This window comes from Haemaphysalis longicornis, unplaced genomic scaffold (assembly GCF_048455015.1).
Source record: "Haemaphysalis longicornis isolate Haplotype H1 unplaced genomic scaffold, Haemaphysalis longicornis Haplotype H1 scaffold_1, whole genome shotgun sequence".
NCBI classification, from domain to species: domain Eukaryota; kingdom Metazoa; phylum Arthropoda; class Arachnida; order Ixodida; family Ixodidae; genus Haemaphysalis; species Haemaphysalis longicornis.
This window is the reverse complement of record NW_027526203.1, coordinates 310216469-310226343: the sequence shown is the minus strand read 5'-3', so window position 1 is coordinate 310226343 and position 9875 is coordinate 310216469.

Genomic DNA, 9875 nt, shown 5'->3' with positions numbered 1-9875 from the left:
CATCTTGCGTTTTCGGAATTAAAACTGTGTGTCCTAAATAAAAGGTTGGCGGCAAAACATCATGGTCGTATGCTGCTGCGAATATGTCTAACAGAACGGGAGCAAGGATAGCAGAGAACTTTTGATAAAACTCTCCGCTCAAACCATCTGGCCCCGGGGTCTTGTTTGTCTTAAGGTCAGAGATGGCAGCCTTAACTTCTTCGAGTGTAATAGGCCCAGAAACCAGAGCGCACTCATCGTCTGTCAGCTTTGGCAGTAAATCAATGAGGGAACTAAATTCTTGCCCCCGAGTTAAGCGAGCCTCTCAGGCATGGATGGGGCGAGAACTTTCTGTGTTTGCGCGTGCGCACGTTTGTAATGTCTTCCTTGTCGCAAAGCTTGTTTATGTGCTGCAAGTAGTCCTCTGTGCACGTTCTAAAGTACAAGCTCTACATAGAGTTTTTGCAACATTTGTGTGGGGGTCCCAATGGGAACCTATGCGTTGGGACAATTTGTTTCTTCAATTAGTGTCTGGGGGTGCTGGGCTGATACATTTGTTTGTACACCAGCTTGTATCTCGGTTTTTCTTCTATAAGGCGACGCATCATCCACTTCTGCTCAACGTTAATCAACAGCGCATAAGTTTTCATTTACCGTTTTTGCTTGTCTCCACTGGTGAAGTCAGTACGAAGCCGCCATGGGGGTTTTTAAAGGAGGTGGTCGACACCTTCAATTTCCTTACTGCGAGGTTTTCCCTGCAATATCTGTTTACCCTTTCCAGGAAGGCTTTGACGAACACTTTATTAGTGCCGGTTTATCGCCAGCCTTACATTGGCCACCATAAGGACAGTGTTTTGAAGCGGGTCACACGTATGTGCCTTCCTCCAAATGCAAAAACGTTTTTCTTTAAGCTGCATACATCAACACTCCCAGAGAAAACATGGTTGCGCGAGAAAGGAATGTCTATTCCTTGGTCTGACAATTGCCGTTTATGCAATCAACCTGAAACCATTCATCATCGTTTTGTTTTGTGCCGGCATGCGGTGTTTTTCTGGGATGTGTTGCAACGAACTCTTAAAAAGGACATGGACATTACCCCTTATACAATTCGGTTCTTGCCTTTTAGAGCTGTTACTGGAGTGCCCTATGATATATTTGTTGTTATCGGATTGTATAGCTTGTGGAAGTGCCGCATGACGGACAGGCACGCGGAACCCCCTCGCACAACGAAGTCCATTTTTCGGGAGCAAGCTACGTTGGTGCGGAGCATTTATGCGGCGCAAAGTGACCCACCAGAATGGCTGCATCTGTTGGACGCGTGCGTCTGCTTGCCAGAGTTTTAACGGACGGCTTATTTTAGCTGCAGTGATGTGCATCTTCTTGGATGACTCATAACTTTTGTAGGCTGTATTAAGGGCAGTTTTCCATGCAGTAAAGAAAAAAAAAAAGTCGATGATTGCTCACTCGGGTAGACGCGGGCTTCATAACGCAAGGACCCAGGTTCGATTCCGACCACGGGGAGAATTAGTTTTTTCTTTACAACTGCTTGAACATCTTATTTTTCCCCACCGCTGCTAACCCGTACCTCTCGGGCCTTTGCGGTTCCACTACGCCAAGGTCCGGGGTTAGATTCCCGGGACCTCCCTAACCACACTTTTTTTTTTTTTTTTGGGGGGGGGGAGGTCGGGGGGGCTTCGCGGTTTTCTGTCTACGACGTACGGATCTGTTGTTAAGACAAAATTATTGCAGCGGGGCAGAATTTGTTCTCGTCGTTGAAACCACTGATGATGTCCAACAGCTCTTTAGCGCCGGGAGCACGCAAGTTGCAGATGACGCGAGGCCCTTCCGACGATCCAATGCGCATGATGGGTGTACGCTACTCCGCCGCTCGAAACAGCATGCGTGCTGTTTCCGCGCGGCCCCGTTAGAATGATACGATATTAGCGGCAGCCACGTGTTCCTGTGTTGCCTCTAAGTGTGAACGCCACAGTACAAGTTAAATTGTGCATGTGCCGGTAAATTTGCACACACGTACACAACTTGCGTTATACCGTGCTAAATATAGGAGTGATTTTATTGATACGAGGTTTAACGCGCCGAAGCTACACAGGCAATGAGGGGCGCCGTTGTCGGGGGCTCTGGAATATTCAATTTGACCATCTGGCAATATTTAACGTGCGCCGAAATCTCGAGCACACGAGCGTTTTCGCTTTTTGTCTCCATGAGAAAAGCACTAATATACAGGGTGATCAAAGTTAAGTCGACAGGTTTTTAAAACAAATAGGCGCTTAGAGTTACGCGAAGACCACATCTACAGTGAGGTTATGCGCCCAGGAGGACACATAATTAGGAGGTAATTATTAACCTTGGTGGCTTAATTAACTAAAATTGATTAATTATCTTTTTAGTGGCTGCATTAACCAGACATGTTTGTATTGGAAATTTAGACGCAATCGTGTTTCTACGCAGGTTCAATTGGCAGAATTCTTCTAGCGCATCCGTAGTCCGAGATATCAAACGGCGAAGTTTAATTGCCGCTAAAATGATTACGCATACTAGAAGTCAAAGCCGGGGCATAGCTCCTCCCTTTTGTTCTGTGTTTCGATAGCGGTTCCGAGTACTGCAGATTGCGACAGCGCCAGCCAAGAATGAATGGGTGCCAGTTATCACTTTTTCCTGTGCCTCCACCCCTTTGTCGAACTAAACACCGTACACAGCAGGCACGTCACAGAAGGGAGGAGCTGCTTTGCGCCAGTGCAGACTGTCTTGCATGCGTAATCATTCGAACGGCAATTAAACTTCGTCGTTTGATATCTCGCACTACGGGTGCGCTAGAAGAATTCTGCCAATTGAAACTGCGTAGAAACATGATTGCGTCTAACTTTCCAATACAAACATGCCTGGTTACTGTAGCAACTAAAAAGTTAATTAATCAATTGTAGTTAATTAAGCCCCCGAAATTAATAACTACCCCCTATTTATGTGTCCCCCTGGGCGCATAACCTCACTGTAGAGGTCGTCTTCGCGTAAATCTAAGCACCTATTTTTTTTAAAAACCTGTCGACTTAACTTTGATCACCCTGTAATAGTTGAGGCCTACTTTAACTATACACAAAAAAAGGTTTAATGCCAACATAAGCATTTTTGTTCCTAGAGGTAGATGAAACAAACTTTAAATCTGGTAAACTCGTTAGTTGGCATGTAATCACAGAACTAGCTGATTGAATAATGAACTATGCAATAAATAAGCCACAAAGTTAGCTTGTCGGAATCAGGCTATATAACTGAGAAGTTTCAGGACTATTTCCAGATTCGGGGTGATTGCGAACGCCCCGGGGCCCGTTGTACAGATCTACTAGTTGGCGCGGTTTGACACGAACAGAGAAAATATTTACGCCGATACGTGACCGTGTTAGTAATGCAAGCTATCAAATGGAGGCCTCAAAGAAAGCGACGACAGATGGTGCGTTCCGTGGCAGTTCCGCATGCGCACTCGAGCTAGCGCCTTCCAAATGTTATAAAACACTCTGCCAAATTATCTCATTGATTTCAAATGTCACCTTTTCCTCACTTCTCAAAGGATCTCCCACGATCCCGCGTCGGCAGCTAACCTCATGACACCAGTTATTACTACTCAGAGATGGAGCTGGACCCATTGGCATCCTCCGTGCGTCACATCGCACGCCCCCCAGATCGGTCGATGCACCCTGTCGCCGCATGTTTTCCCTTGCACAAAGGGCATGCAGGTGCAGTAATATTAGAACGCGACATTGCGCTATCGGTTCGCACGTCCTCGTTCGGTCGCCCACCCAATGCATTCGTGTCCCGTGCCGGAAGCGCCGAAGCGGAAGTAGGGTTGGGGGTCAATGTGAATGAGCGACTTATATGGCTTTGGCAAGGCTCGGACAATTGAGGGGGCAATTGATGACTGGCGAAGAACGAAGGCATAAAATTCGCCTTACTTGACCTCAACATAATCAGGTACCTGAATCGCTTGGTAGTAGACGTCCGGTGCTAGCGTGGAATAAGTCTTAATTCCCTCTGCGCAGATAGGCCTAGCTGTAGCGTCCACCAATGCAGTCACAGGTCAAATCTTTAGCGAGTATTCTCTTGATGCACACAAACTTATTTACCAATGTTTGAATGGCTTAACAAAAATAGTTTTAAATGCGACGTATTAGTGTATCAGCAGTTCAATGAACGCAAGGGAGAGAATTGATTGATTGTTTGTAGGGTTTAACGCGCCGAAGCAACACAGGCGATGAGGCGCTCCATACTGGAGGGCTCCGGATTGATTTTGACCACCTGGGGATCTTTAACGTGCGCCGAAATCTCGTTCACACAGGCGTTTTTGTTTTTCGCCTCCATCAAAAAAGCGGCTGCCGCGGGCAAGGGAGAGAAACTGGGTGCCGGTTTTACTCCCAAATGAATGAAACAACAAAATGGACACCGGAAGTCGTTGTCTCTTGTCACTAATGTATGATTTGGTGCTATTCTTAGATAAGTAACTTTTCGAGCTAAATATTTTTGAACTGTCTTCTACCGTCCAAGCTAAAACGTAGCAAACAAACTGCAGTGAAATGAAAACTATTCGCTTGTGACTATTGATGGGGGATGACCCTCGCAAAACTCACGACACGACCCTTTTGTGACGAGGATACTATTTACTGTACTGACCAGAAAGAGTGCCTCCACATTTCCTGGTGCCTACGCTGCCCACATTCAGTCCGAGCCACTGAGAAATTAGGTCCGCATGCCCTCCGCGCTGGCTCAGTGGGTAAGGCGTTGTGCTGCTGAGCCCAAGGACGCGGGTTCGATTCTCGGCCGGGGCGGCCGCTTTTCTGATGGAGGCGGAAAGCGAAAACGCCTGTGTGTTCGAGATTTTGGAGCACGTTAAAAATGCCCAGGTGGTCAAAACTAATCCGGAGCCCTCCCCTACGGAGCCCCTCTTCACCTTTATAGCGTCGGCGCGTTAAAACTGATAATAAGTCAATTTATTCTCCACTATGAGTGGCACACGGACTACTTGCCGCCATCGTTGGGGATTATAACCTTTTAACTACGACGTTACAATGCCACCACACAGAGGCTAGTGCTACATGCTGATCTCATTTTACATCTTTGTAGGAATGGCGGATGCGATTTTAATGCCTGTAGCCAGGCGCAGGCGCAGGCACACGTCCAAACAGTGGCTGCGTGCGGTAAATTGCCTGCGCTCTTGTGAAAGAGCTGGTAATCGGCAATTGATGAATGGCTTGGGTACATTGTCCGAAGTTTCAATTGCGCCGAGCAATGAGCGTGTGACGGCGGGGCATCGCATCGCATGTTTGTTCTGTGCAGCTGACGCAGAAGGATCGCCTCCCATTTCTATATAACGCAGTGTGCGTGTACACGGCTAGCTTAGTCGCTCTCATTAATGAACGACGCTCTCTATAAAATTGAACGCCAGTTAAAAAGGAAGTAGGTCAACCGCGCGTTAAAAAAAATCACGCTAACACGCCATTGCTCCTGAGAGCGCTATCTGCACAAGGAGCTGCGACGTAGTGTATTGCGAGCGATGGGTTCAATGTGCAGCGGCATGTCGGAAAAACAGGCGTTTCTGACATTCTTCTGCCTCAAATAAAAACAAACAAATACATTTTGCTATACCACAGAGTAAGCACATGAAATTAATAGCACGCGCACGGATTATCGTGTAGTCGACCCTGCCAGGGCTTGGGCTTTATTTGATTGATTGATTGATTGATTGATTGAGAGGATTGAACTTTTTATAAAGCATCCAATGCCCCTCTGCAGGCGTGTGCCACTGTCGGCGAGCACGAGGCAAGATGCAGAGGATATCTACGCTTGTGTTGCTCAATAAGGGCGTAAGAACGTAATCCTCCCTATGTCTTTTCTTTCGTCTCTCCATTATTATGACTAAAAGCCTTGGACAATCACCCTCGTTAGGCCTGTGTTTAGAGCTAACATTTGGCCCCCTTAACAATCAGCTTAACGATTGTCAATCAATATTAAACTCATTCTTCATGAAGCTTCGGGTAACGTTTCATGACGTTATACCTCGAAGCGTGATGGTATAGGCCAAACGCCAGTTCGGCGCACACCTGCGGCCCCGCCTCCTTCGGCTGCGCCACCGGCAGTTCGGCTGGTTACATATCAACGGTAACGAGTTGGTAAGGCTTCATCGCACGTCGGCGAAATCCAAGGGAGCATAGTAGAGATGTTTCTCCATAGAAAAAAAAAGAAAAACCGTCGCGAGTCAGACTTGCGATCTTGTGCTCAGCAGTGCTGCCCCTATATGACAAAATCAATTCTAATTAACAAATCGTAGTTTAGTCCGACATTACGAAGAAGTTACTTTAGAAGTTACTGATAACACAGAAAAGATTTGCGCCATTGAAAACACGCTTTGGTTGAGATCTTGAACCAAGCTCATAAGCAGCGCTGTCATTCTGCTACAAAACGGGCAAACACGCACAAACACGCACAAACACGCAAAAGGAACAACCGAAGAAGAGCGTCTACGTCCTTTGATATGCAAGATGGTTTTCCTTACTAACAGCATTACTGCGCAAGTGATGTGCGTTTTCTACAACCCCAAACTCAATAAAAACCATTTCTTTTAGGACAAAATACCGATATTCAGCCACCCGGACGTATGTTCGCACCAAACGACGATTTTGGCGGTGTCGCTGGTGCGGTGCTTGAAGCCTCTCGATGTTATTCGTATAGCAGCGATAATGTACACTGCGATTAGAAGCTGTAACGCAAAAATTCAAGAGCGGGCGTGAATAATAGATGGCGCCCGGAACCTCCCTGTGGCTTTTTGCACGTTATTGCGAAACTGCGCCACGAACTTGCAGTACAGCGAGGCTCAGTGCAGTTATGAAGACAACTCCGCAATGGCCGAAGGAAGCGCGGATTGCGATCTGACACGATCGTGAACTAGATTGGACAGGCGCACAACGAAAGGTATCACAGCGCTGCCTGAGCAAAGGGGAGATGCATTCGCTCTTGTAAAAGTCGCCGATCTTTCGGCGAAGTACAGCACTTGGTTCCAAGATTGAAAAAGGTTTGTCCTTGCGTACTGCTCCTCGCTTGTATTCCACGCTTATCCGTCTGAGTGCAGACTTCTCACAATTGTTTTGTTTCGTAAAACAAGAGAAATGATCTCTATGCTTCGCTATACGGTAGGACACTCTTTCTATGACTTTGCCGCGGCGTAATTCATCCATTTTCCTCTTAGTTTATTACGTGACGGTTAAGTATTACGTTAAGGAAACCCATGAGTTATGGTCTGTGCGTGACCGTGCCATTTGAAAATTAGAAACCTACGATGCAACTCTGACCTCCTCCAGGTTTTCTAAATACCAGTGAGAGCACAGAGTCGACATTTTCACGGTTTGTTCACTGGCAGGGTAAAGGTCAATCGTAGATAGGATGCTGCAATTTTGTCGCTTTTCCTCCCTCTTGATAACTGAGTTATATTAACCTAGACAGCACTTATTAAAGACTGCCAACAGATATTAAACATATATGCAAAAAAGCAGAGACAACAACGTGAACGTCTCGACAGCAAAACGCTTGGGTTCAGAGTTTGGACGTGTAGTGGTTAAAGAACATCCTCTTTTTTGCATTTACAGAACCTGGTATTCAGCCCACCTCAAATTAGAGGGGTTATTTTCCGCTCCACCTTCTCACCTTTCGAAGTTGTTTTTGATCAGTCTTCTGTTGAAGGGCATATCACAAACCTTACATCCCCTAGGTACCAAAGAATAGACGACTGCAGCGAGCGACTTATACTGTGGTTATGATATGATTAAAATGTGCACCAACTTCAAGAGCACCGCTAGTTTTTTTTCGTGTCTTTTTCTATTCAACCAAAGGAAATTAAGGCACCCTGTTGTTTAACACACTGATGGGTGCATATATTGCATAGTCTAGGGGTGCAGGTGTTTCGTAACTTCAACTCGCTTATCTTTAAACCCTGGCGTAGACAATGCTGCGGGGTATGGCTGCTAGGATCAACTGATTTATGCTTGATCTCAAATTAGGCAGTAAGTAAGGCTTTTGGATTCAACCTGAGGGATGGGAATGGATGTGCAAAAAATGTGATCAGTTGGTGTATTGGCGATTTTCAATCTAATTTTTCAGGGCCATAAAATTGTGACTGATATCATTTCTATGGTGCGACTACGCGAGAAGTCGTCATAGCAATTACTGCCTCAGAAAAGTCGGTCTTTATATTCAACTGAACATATACGGACAAAGAATTTTCCAAGATAAAAAAGAGAGTGTTATGAAAGTATTGCAGCGCAGTTTCGTCGTTTTAGGGCATAGCAAGGAAAAAAAATGACGGTGTTTTTTTGCCTAACTCTTGGTACAACTAGGAAGATGATTAACAACTAAAAAAGCTAGTGTTACAGGACGACACGGCAACGGAAAAAAAGCTATATTGACAACAAAACCACATAACACGGAGAATTTTGCTAAAACCATGCTGATAGGTTGCGGTTTGCTTCTCGGCGAAGGGACCCTTCAGTCTTTGTACTCAGCGGTGATGGCGATGGAGCAGAAAACCAGCAGTCAACGACGACGAGATTAGATGACAAAGAAAACTGTTGTTATAATAATTAAAAAAAAGTTAGTTACAAAGCGGGATGAGAGAACACTGATGCCTTAGCGATCGACTGTAACACAGTTGCGCCCTATATATACCATGTGTTAGGTGCATTTCGCAGAGGCTCGCTGTTCGGTCGTAACTACAGCCAAGTCTGGCACTGAACGTCCTGCACGTGAATTTATCCCTTCGCGCCCATTGTGTACATCGCTCCAGACTTGATTGGTCAGTTTCCACCTTTCAGATAAACCTAGGGCGGGATGAAACGCCCCCCCCCCCCCATTTCCCAAAGCTTACCTTCTCTCTCAGACGCAGTTGTTGAAGAATAAGAAAGCAAACACGTCCTAGGGTCCTAGGGGCATATTTTTCACAGTCAGTGAAGGCCTTAGGCGCCATCATGGTCAAAAGTGCCGTTGCCCATTGCAAGCGTAACTATGCAATTATTGTGGCTCGTGTTGTTACCCGCAACAAGACCACCCACGAAAAAAAAAAACATTTTTTATAGCCCTAAGGATACCATATTCGGAGGTGTCTTAGAGGGAACTGCGTTCCCCGAACTCTAATCATGGCAGTGAGTGCATACAGGCGGGGGCAAACGTTTGACCGCGTACGCTTGACCAATTGCCTCCACGCGTCTTTCAGCTCGCTTTCTCTCATGCAGGTGCGGCAGAGGCATTAGCAGCCTTACATTAGTTTTGCTGGGGCCACCGATACGTTAGGTTAATCCTCCGAAGGCAGTGAAAGTTAGAAGGCCTTACGATGCTTTTGTTGATTTCCAAATATACTTCGCGTCTGTGTAGGTTATATTTTCTCTTGTTTTCATTGGCTGACAATCATTTGATTAATTAAAACTTAAACTATTAATCCAAACGTGTGAAAGCCTGTTTTTTAAACTTGCTACAGTGCGAGAAAAGTGCGAGGAGCGTTATGAATGCAGAAATTATACTGCGTATGCCAGTGCATACAGCTTTCCTCCATTTACTCAAAACTGGAATGTATTCCACGGAAGACACGACACCGATTCTGATCAGAATGGGTGTGATGCCCGTGTTGGCCGAACCCGTGGTAGTCGTTTTTTCTGCTTCCATCTGTGCTCCCTGCGTCTATGGTCCATGTGCTCTGAGGAATCGGACCTGTTTGAGGAGGTGATCGGCACCATCGTCGGTCGCGGATGGCGGCATGACAGCGCTTACCCAAGCTTCATGTGACAGGCATGTCGGATTTCTTGCTCTTTAAGAAATTCATGTACAGGTTGGCTCTTTTTATACATATAACA